The sequence below is a fragment of the Mastomys coucha genome, unplaced genomic scaffold (genome assembly GCF_008632895.1).
Source record: "Mastomys coucha isolate ucsf_1 unplaced genomic scaffold, UCSF_Mcou_1 pScaffold6, whole genome shotgun sequence".
NCBI lineage: Eukaryota > Metazoa > Chordata > Mammalia > Rodentia > Muridae > Mastomys > Mastomys coucha.
Window position 1 is genome coordinate 85,582,616 of NW_022196912.1, and position 9,024 is coordinate 85,591,639.

Here is a 9,024-nt window from a genome sequence, read left to right on the forward strand (position 1 = left end):
CCATGGCCTCCGAGTGGCTCTGATGGGTATTCCAGCAGAAGCCTGGCTACCTCTACTGCACACTGTGTTCTGCTTTACTTTGCTACTGTACATCGTATTCCAGGGTCCAGTATGGACCTATAATACCATTACAACTGGAATACATTTCCAGTAAATCAACTGCTTATGTTTTAGATAAAGATTTCGATGTCATGGTTTCCAGCTTTGTATTCACACATGCTTCTCATTTACCAAGACTGTAATATTAAAAGCTGCGAAATTACATGTTTCCCCTTCTCCAAATGCTCTAACCATAAGCAAAAGACTTCTCAGTGCAAAGACCCTTGCACTGACTTCTTGCCCACGACTTCTCAGAGGTTAGGCACACGGATTCCTTGGGTGTCTTATTAAAGTGCACGCCTGGCCTGAGGCCCTGTTTCCTGGATTTCTAGCCAACTCTAGGATGCTGCTCTGTGGATCATGCGTTTGAACAGCCAGTCGCTCCAATGTCATGCATGGTTACTGGGGATTTCCACTGTGACGCTCTGCCTTAAGCACCGTCTAGATTTTTAACAAAGAACTATACTCAGAAAAACAGAGGAAAGAATTTTGAAATCTTTCTTTAGAATCTGCCTTACTTTTTCTACATCTCTCTGTAGGTGCAGTCCGAGCTTTAGAAAACATTTCCAAGAATGGATTAAAAAGAAACACATTTGTTAGCCCTATAATGTTGCCAAAACTGGCGTTGTCGGGGGGTCCAAAGTAGCCATGTGAGGTGGGGAGGCCAAGAGGAAAGGATTCATATGGTCTGCAATCAGACAACTAACTAGGGGGATGTAAGTGACTTAGAAACACAAAAGCAATGCTGGCTTTTGGTCATGACTAAATCCAAACCTTCGAATAACGTTCTCAAAAGTGGGTCTCATACCACGTTCTTCTTGGACATTTTTGCTCAATTTTATATAAACTAGAATCACCTGGGAAGAGAAACTTTAATTGAGAAAATTCCTCTATCCAGATCACCTATAGGTAAGCCTGTAGGGCATTTACTTGATTAAGGTTGACTTGGTTAACAACCTTGTTAATCCCACACGGTGAGAATAAGAACTCTACCACAACTTTTGAGCCTAATTTGAAACAAGCTTGATTAAACCCAGGCTGGGACAATGGACACTGGCCTGATCTATATCCAGGAGTATGGCACCAAATTACATTAGTCAGAGGCTTATGAAGGCAAACCCACAGGGCTACGTACTTCCTGCCTTTGTCTACTCAGGGGCAAACATACATCCTGGCTTACTTCCTGCCCACATACCTCATGCCTATATGTGATCAAGCAATTCCTGTGGAGTTGAGGCAACCAAGCTTCTTTTCAGAAGCAAAAACACCTGGCTCGTTATCTTACCGGCCCAACAGCCCCCAGCATTCCAGGAAGCTATTTGTCTTTGGGCAAGTGGGGCTTACAGGTTAGAGGCATTTTTGTTTTATAGAGTTCTTAAGCATAGTAATTTAAACTTAGAACATAATGTTAACCATTATGGTCAGCAGGCTCAGCTCTCAGGAAGCAAAACCCCCACTGGACAGGTTCTTTTGAGTTCTATAAGAAAGCAGCCTCAGCCAGCCAGGAGCAGTATGTCAGTAAGCTGCATCCTCCATGGTCTCTGCTTAGTTCAGCCTGCAGGTTCCTGCTTTAGTTTCCTCTCAGTGACAGGCTGTGACCTGGAAGTGTAAGAGGAAGTAAACCCTTTCCTCCCCATGTGGCTTTTTGTCATGGTGTTTATCACAGCGATAGACGCTTAAGACATACCATTTCTAAGCTCTGATTTTTTTTTCCTGCAGTGGCTCTATTTTCAGTCTCTCTTACCCTAGGACTGTAACTATCAGCCCTATATTCTGTCTCTATGATTGGCAATCACTCCAGTAAAAAAAGAAAAAATTTTTTTTTCATTTTCTCAGCAAATGATTCATAACCCCACCTCTGAATCTACTGGCCTTGGCCACCTTCATACTTCTGAAAAAGCCTAGGAGTGGTAATAATCTCACCCAAACAAACAGAGAGAAGGGTAAAGTCCCAATGAAAATTCAAAGTTTTAATGTAAGAACAGGGGTGAGGGGGATGTCAGAGTGAGAGGTGGTGTGATTTCTCTGATCTTCAAGCCCTCCGCACTTGTTTGGAAGCACGGTTAAATGCTTTAAGCAAAGTCGTAGAGATCTTGACCAGCGGAGTCAAGATTTCCTAACTTCTCCTTTATTGGTCTCTCTTCTGTTGCCTTCTTGGAATCTAGGACTTAATCAGAGATGGAGCCTTTGTAACATCTGCCTTACCTTTGAATGTTGTCTTTAATATTGTATCCCACTATACTCAACTTAAACTGTAATAGTTCATCTCTCATCTTTGACTCTCCTACATTGACTGCCCAGAGTAAGAAAACCACATTCCTTTGGTGATAGTAACCCTCGATGCTCTTTTGCTCCTTGGAGAAGCAAGTCAAGGCTTGACAGAGTGTATCTTGCCTCTCTACTTGGAAGGATTCCAAGCCATAGCCTAGTGATCCCATGAAGAAGGTAGATGCCCTATGTGTGGAGAAACTTGTACCAGCCCCTCCATCCTTCTGTGGCATATTTTTAACCCTACAGCTTGATTAATAGTCTAGTCTAGGTCTCCCCTTGTGGGTGGTGTGTCGCTCTCTCAACTTTCCCAGGCTCAGTGATATCTCCATGGACAGGTAGAGGCATGCATGGAAAATCTGGAGTTCTGCCCACAAGGCATGTCTGCCGTTTGCAGAGGGGCAATGTAGCAATTAGATGAGTAACACAGTGGCAAGTCTTCTACGAGAAATCAAAGCTGGGAGGGAGGGACCTCCTCCTTGGAGGATGGGTGCTGGGTGAACTGACTCCTACCTTGGGAGTCCTGTGTTTTCCTTTCTCTCTCCCCAAATTCAACCCCTATCTTTCTAAACATCTTTTCCTGAGTCCCTCATGCTGGCACTCAATAAGCCATGCAGAGGAAAGAGGAAGAACTGACTAGAGGTTACAGGCTGCCTGTTCATAGCAACTGTTCAAAGTTTTCTTAGGTTCTGGTTCCGGGGGAGGGAGCCGAAGAACTCACCCTGGTGTCTGACGGGTTGTGAGCAGCAGCCAGGCTCCTGGTGGCTCCTGGAGCAGGTAGGAAAAAAACATAGCTTATTCTTATGTTTTGCTTTGTATGAAGTAGAATCTGAAGACAGACTGAACTCTAAGCATCAGAGAATGGGTACAGTAAAATGTTCAGAGCGTCCAAGTGCTTTGGCTTCTCTCTGTGAAGCACAAGCTAATGAGAAGGTTGGTTTTACTGCTGAGACATCTGTGCCTCAAGTCTACTCTGGAGAGTTGTCCAATGTCAGAGCCACAGCAGGCAAGATAGGAAGGAGCTCACATCTTAATGAACTGTTGCTTGTGCTTTCTGAACTTTTCTTCCTTCCTTCCTTTCTTTCTTTCTTTCTTTCTTTTTTTTGGTTTTTTGATCTGAAGTTTTTTGTGCACTGTCTGTGGACACACACACACACACACCATTATGAAGGATGCCGACTGTTGACTGTCACAATCGAAGATACTTATCTGATCAAAAGCTCTTCTTAACACTTGCTTCTGTATGAGCCTAACAATGGCTTCTTATAAGATACTACCATGTGTCCTTATAAAAGAATCCGCCAAGAATCTGAGAAACATTAGGTTGGTGATGTTGGTTCCATTAACATCAGTTACAGGCTCAGCCCTCCCGGGTCACAAAAGATATCTGCACATTTTGAGTTCATGTGTCTCTTTATAAGGCATGTAACTTAGCAAAGTCAGACGGGAGGCCATAAAACAAATGCGATGAGCTATTGCGGGCTTTGTCATAACCCGATCCCGAGGGCTGTAAAAGTAAAATACGATGGGGCTGAGAGAAGGAAGTAACAATGGAGCTGTGGAGAGGAACAAAATGGAATTTGTGAGAATTTTTCTGTCTGCTTTTCAAAGGCAAACTAAGTAAGCCCGGGAGTCAGCAACCAGACAATCTTCTATCAGATAAGATATTTAAGGATCTCGTCATTACATCACTGCTTTGTAGTGAGTGCTGTTGGCCATTGCATGAGAGAGGGTGGGGGTGGGGAGAAGAGACACCTGGCATGCAGGGCTACAAAAAGAGGCCGAGTACTCACTTCAGTAGCATATGCTCTGAAATTGGAACGGTGCAGAGAGGATCAGCGCTGCCCCTGCACACGGGTATCATACAAAAAGATTCTACTTTCTCTATAAATGCTAAGCAGTGCCCCCTGTGTTTTAGGCACTTGGGCTAAACCCTCAACTACGGATCTCTTTATCTATGTATCTATAGGTCTATATCTCTACCTATCCTACTTCTCTTCAATAACCTTTCCTGCCTCTTATCACTATGACCCACAAAAACACAGCAGCAGTTTTGGTGTGGTTGTGGAAAGGAAGTCTGCTGGCACTGTCGAGGTAGGAATGGCATCTGATGAAGATTAATGGCATCTCCCAGGCTTCCCTGCTTGGCTCAAGCTTTCTTAAAGCCCAGCTCTTGATGGACCAGCGATAGTCAGTTGCTCTGCTATGGGACTTACATACTGACTGTGAGCTCCTCATTTCCCGGGAGGGAGCATCGCTCTTTGTCTGAGAAGAGGTACAAGACAGGGAAGGCTCTGCCCTGTTCCCCTAGACCCTTCCTTGTCTCCCGCCTGCTTGTGGGTGAGGTCAGATTGCAGGGGCTGTTGCAGAGCCTCCACTACAACCTGTGATGAGAGAGTTGACCTGAGCCTGAGAAGATAGTACAGATCCAGGAGGAGTGGCAGAGGCTGATGCCATCCCAGCATGCTCAGCTCCTTTTTCTTCCATGAAGCCTCAGAAAAAAGTCTACTAGAGACCACCAGGGAGACCAAAGGACTCCCTCACAGCCTGTGGTGACTTTGCTCTACAGTGCTCTGTCATGCCTGCCTTTGAGGTCTGGCAGCTGACATTTATCTTGGTCCCCATTGATAAAGGAGCACTGTGCAACCTGCTCTTTGCTTGCTATTTAAGGCCCACACGGGTCCCTCGGGCATGGGGATGGGGGTTCTGCTTGCCCAACACTGGTATTTCTGGAGACAGGCTCCAGCCTCCAAAGGTCAAGTTTTCCATGCCTGTTTTTTTCCCTTCTCTTGACTTTCAGCTTGTACATTTAACCCCTTGAAGGCCCAGGGGCCTCTGTTCATCATCTTCCACTGTCCACTCCTAGGAAATGATTCCCATGAAGAGGTCAAGAAGTCTCTGGGCTACTTACCCTTGGACTCCACGTGTTACTAATGATGGCCACGGTTTGCTCAGGAGGGGGTGCTCTCACTTCCTTCATGCTTTCAAGTCTTCTAGGATGTAGATTCTTGTCTCACAAGGGTAGAGATGTCAGGGAATAGCTGGTGCTAGTCTCAGTACCAAAGGGTTGGCTATTGTTCTCTGTCTAACTTGAACAGTGCCCTGGGCCTCCATCTCTTTAGATTTCTCAGAAACTGTTGTTATTATGAGACTTGGAATAAATTACTGAAATATAACCAGCTTTGATATTTGGCCTGAACTTTAAGCTTTAAAAGCTTTCTTTTGAAAAATATGAGTGAATTGGAGATTCAAAATGAAAAAAAACTTAAGGAGAATAATCTCAATTGGGTACCTACTGTGAGCCAGTACTCTAGTAGACTCTCTGCACATGAGGCTGCATTCCATCCTGACAGCAACAGACAGCATAGAAAGACTGAAGGCTGCGAATTATAAAGACTTAGGCTAGTCACCATGGTGACGATAGAGTGCAAATGTAGGTCAGGGGCAAACCTGCCTCTACTATGGTACCTTGATTTCAAACAGCTTCTCCGTGAACTTTGTCCTCAGATGGCTCATCTCATGCACTCTCCACCCAGACACAGACACAGACACAGACACAGACATGACTCTCACTTGGTGAGTGAGAAAATGGAGAGTCGAATACTTCCTGTCTAATGGAACCCTGAACTCTCAAACACAGTGATTTCCTGGGAGATGGCATGGATGTGAAAATGTTTAAGCTCCTGGAGTCTAGTTAACAGTAATCTCTTCACATAGCTTTTGATTCCTCCAACCTTGATCTTAGCAATGTGCTCACTGTATGTGCTATGTTTTGTTTTTTCTATCTGTTCATTTGTTCTACATATATTGATGTTTCCTGAATTCCATTTTAGGTCACTCTTCATTGTCTTAGACTTTGGGCCTTGGTTTCTTGCATCCCCCCAAACATGCTTTCCATTCTTTATATCCTGGACAGACTGACAATTTTCCCAGATATTTTACTTTGCTTCTACTTAGAGTAATAATCCATATTGTAATCAGCTCCTTTTTTCCCCCTCTCATTTGAATATAATCAAGAAAAGCCCATCAGTACCATCGACAATTGGCTTAGAAATTTCCTCAGCCAAATACCCAATTTTATCTTTCAGAAATCTAACTCCCACCAAATGCTGCATCTGAACAAGTTAGCTGAGTTCTGTTCCCATTCGTAACACTCAACAAAATGGCCTTTGACATTCATATGTCCACAGACATTCTAGTCATGACTACCTGGGTATTCTCTAAGGATAATGCAGTGTTCTCTGTGGCTCATCTTTTCCCTTTGAGGCCTCAAAAGAATCACTATAAAGTCCATTTTGGGAAAATACAATATAAGTGTAACAAAAGGTTACAGCTCCCAGAGAAGGAATTAGGGGTCCCTGACTCTCCTATATTGAGCTAGATTTGTGTAAATGTCCAGGAATGTGATTGCAGGAAGCTTTTCTTCCTACCACTGACCCTTCTGAGAATGGACACCAAGTCAGTTCCTAGCTGTGATTCATTCTGTCTGAGTGACAGGACCTGAAATGCCACATTCATGCCTACTGGGGTTGAGAAAATGAAGAAAGGTCTGGGAGAGGCTGAGAAATGAAGAAAAATAGATAGAGAGCAAATGAGGAAACTAAGACGCCAGAGAAAGGGGGTTGACAAGTGAAGTGGCCTCCTTGGCCTTCTTGAAATGACACTTCGTATGTAAGAGAAGGCATCGATTAATTGCTTTATGTGGTAGCCAGCCTTAAGATGGCCGCTAAGGGTCCTACCTCCTGAGATTAGCACCCAGCACTACCAAGGTTGGTCTATGAGTAGGAATACCCAGAAGTGACAATGTGCCTGTTCTGTCAGGTTATAAACAATGTGACAGCCTCCATCTTTGTCGCGGCTTCCCTCTCTAAGACTACTCATTCCAAGGGACACCAGCTGTCCCGATGTGAGAGAAGATGTGGAGAGGCTCCTGTGGAGAACAGGGTGGTAAAAGTACCTCGACTGCCACAGGATCCCAAAGCATATCTCCAGCAGAAAGCTCAGATCAGCTATGCCCATGCCTTGCAAGACTTGTGTAAACAGAAGGCGCCAGTTAAACATTGCTACCGAGCAAACACCGTGAACAGCGATGGTCTAAAACTATTTCAATGAATCCTTTCTCATGGCCCACTGGGCTAACTAACTCACTCACTATTTCTTCTGTTGGTTGTCCTTTGCATACACACGTGCTCTGTGAGCTGCATGTTTAAGAGGGGATCACTCCAGGGATCAGGGCACCTGGGATACCTGAGCTGACCTTTTGTCAAAGACTTCATCAACAGCTGGATAAGAGCAGGAGCGACAGATTGTCTTGCAGTCTGGCCCTGAAAATCGAATGTCTCCTCTGCCGTACTCTGTGGAGCAAGTCAAGTGAAGGCTCCACCTAGGTTTGAAGGATGGAGATGTGAATGTTTGGCTTTCTCTTGTTCTTGTTATTTTGAGCAAGGTCCTGCTTTTCACCATTGCTTATCATGACAGTTGCTACCTACCTCACCTACCTATCTATCCTCAAATTTCTAGCAATCCTCCTGCCTCAGGATCCACATGCAGAAAAAAACATAATTTCTTGTTTCAAATGTATTTTTATTAACTTTTTGAGAATTTTGTGCAGTGTATTTTGATCATTTTTATGCTAACCCTCCCCCCAACTCTTCCTAGGTCCACCCTCCCCTCTCTACCAACCCAAATCCATGTCTTTTTTGTCTTTAACCATAGCTGCTGGAACCCAGTTTATGCTGCTCATATCCTCCTAGGTGCAGAACCATCCACTGCAGTGTAGTCACCCCACTGGGGGCACACCCTTAAAGAAAACTGATTATCCCTCCCTCAGGAGGCATCGGCTGTCAACAGCCCCTCAGTTAACAACATCTTCAAATAATTGGCTCCCATTTTGAGTTCCTGAAGCCCTCAACGACAATGCGTGTACATTCCTCCCGTGTGCAAAACATGATCATCTTCTTGAGGCCCCTGAATTCTTTCCACTGACCACGTGAAGTTCAAAGTTCACCATCTTATATTCTGCATCCAGTTCAGACAAAGCAAAGGTATCTTGTATCTTAATAGGTCTCTTCACCCAGAGGGAAAGGGTCTTAGTTAGGATTTCTGTTGCTGTGAAGAGACACCATGACTATGACAACTCTTATAAAAGAAAACATTTCATTGGAGCTCGCTGGCAGTTCAGAGATTGAGTCAGTTATCCTCATGGTAGGAAGCATGGTGCCATGAGGGCAGACATGGTGCTGGAGAGGAGCTGAAAGTTCTACATCAGGATCTACAGGCAGCAGAAAGAGGGGGAGACACTGGGCCTGGCTTTGAGACCTCAAAGCTCACTCGTAGTGGCACACTTCTTCCAACAAGGCTACAACTTCTAATAGTGCTACACCCTATGAGCCTGTGGGGGCCTTTTTTGTTCAAAGGACCACGGGAAGATTGCATTCCAGCATAGCCAGTCTAAGCCTATCTATTTCCTCTAAGTTCCGCTTCCAAACTAAGCCATATACCTGACATCTACTGAAGCCTAGGCAAGCTCCCTAAATAGACAGATTCTTCCCTGTGTAGGGAAGAGATAAGCCACAGCACGGATGAGCAGGCCGTAGCTATTCTCAATCTGCCTGGACAGATTGCCAGGTTCCCCTACCCAAGCAGGCCTGGTTCCTT

General features: G+C 44.7%; 1 protein-coding gene across 3 annotated transcripts in view; it reads left to right on the plus strand.

Annotated features, from left to right (window-relative positions):
• The first annotated feature begins 2,872 nt into the window (after nt 1-2,872).
• Nucleotides 2,873-9,024, plus strand: part of Frmd6 (FERM domain containing 6) — a 242,514-nt gene continuing 236,362 nt past the window's right edge. For all 3 annotated transcript variants that reach the window (XM_031357087.1, XM_031357086.1, XM_031357084.1), the window contains exon 1: nt 2,873-3,144. The gene's annotated coding sequence lies outside the window, so the exon portion shown is untranslated. The remainder of the gene's footprint in view (nt 3,145-9,024) is intronic.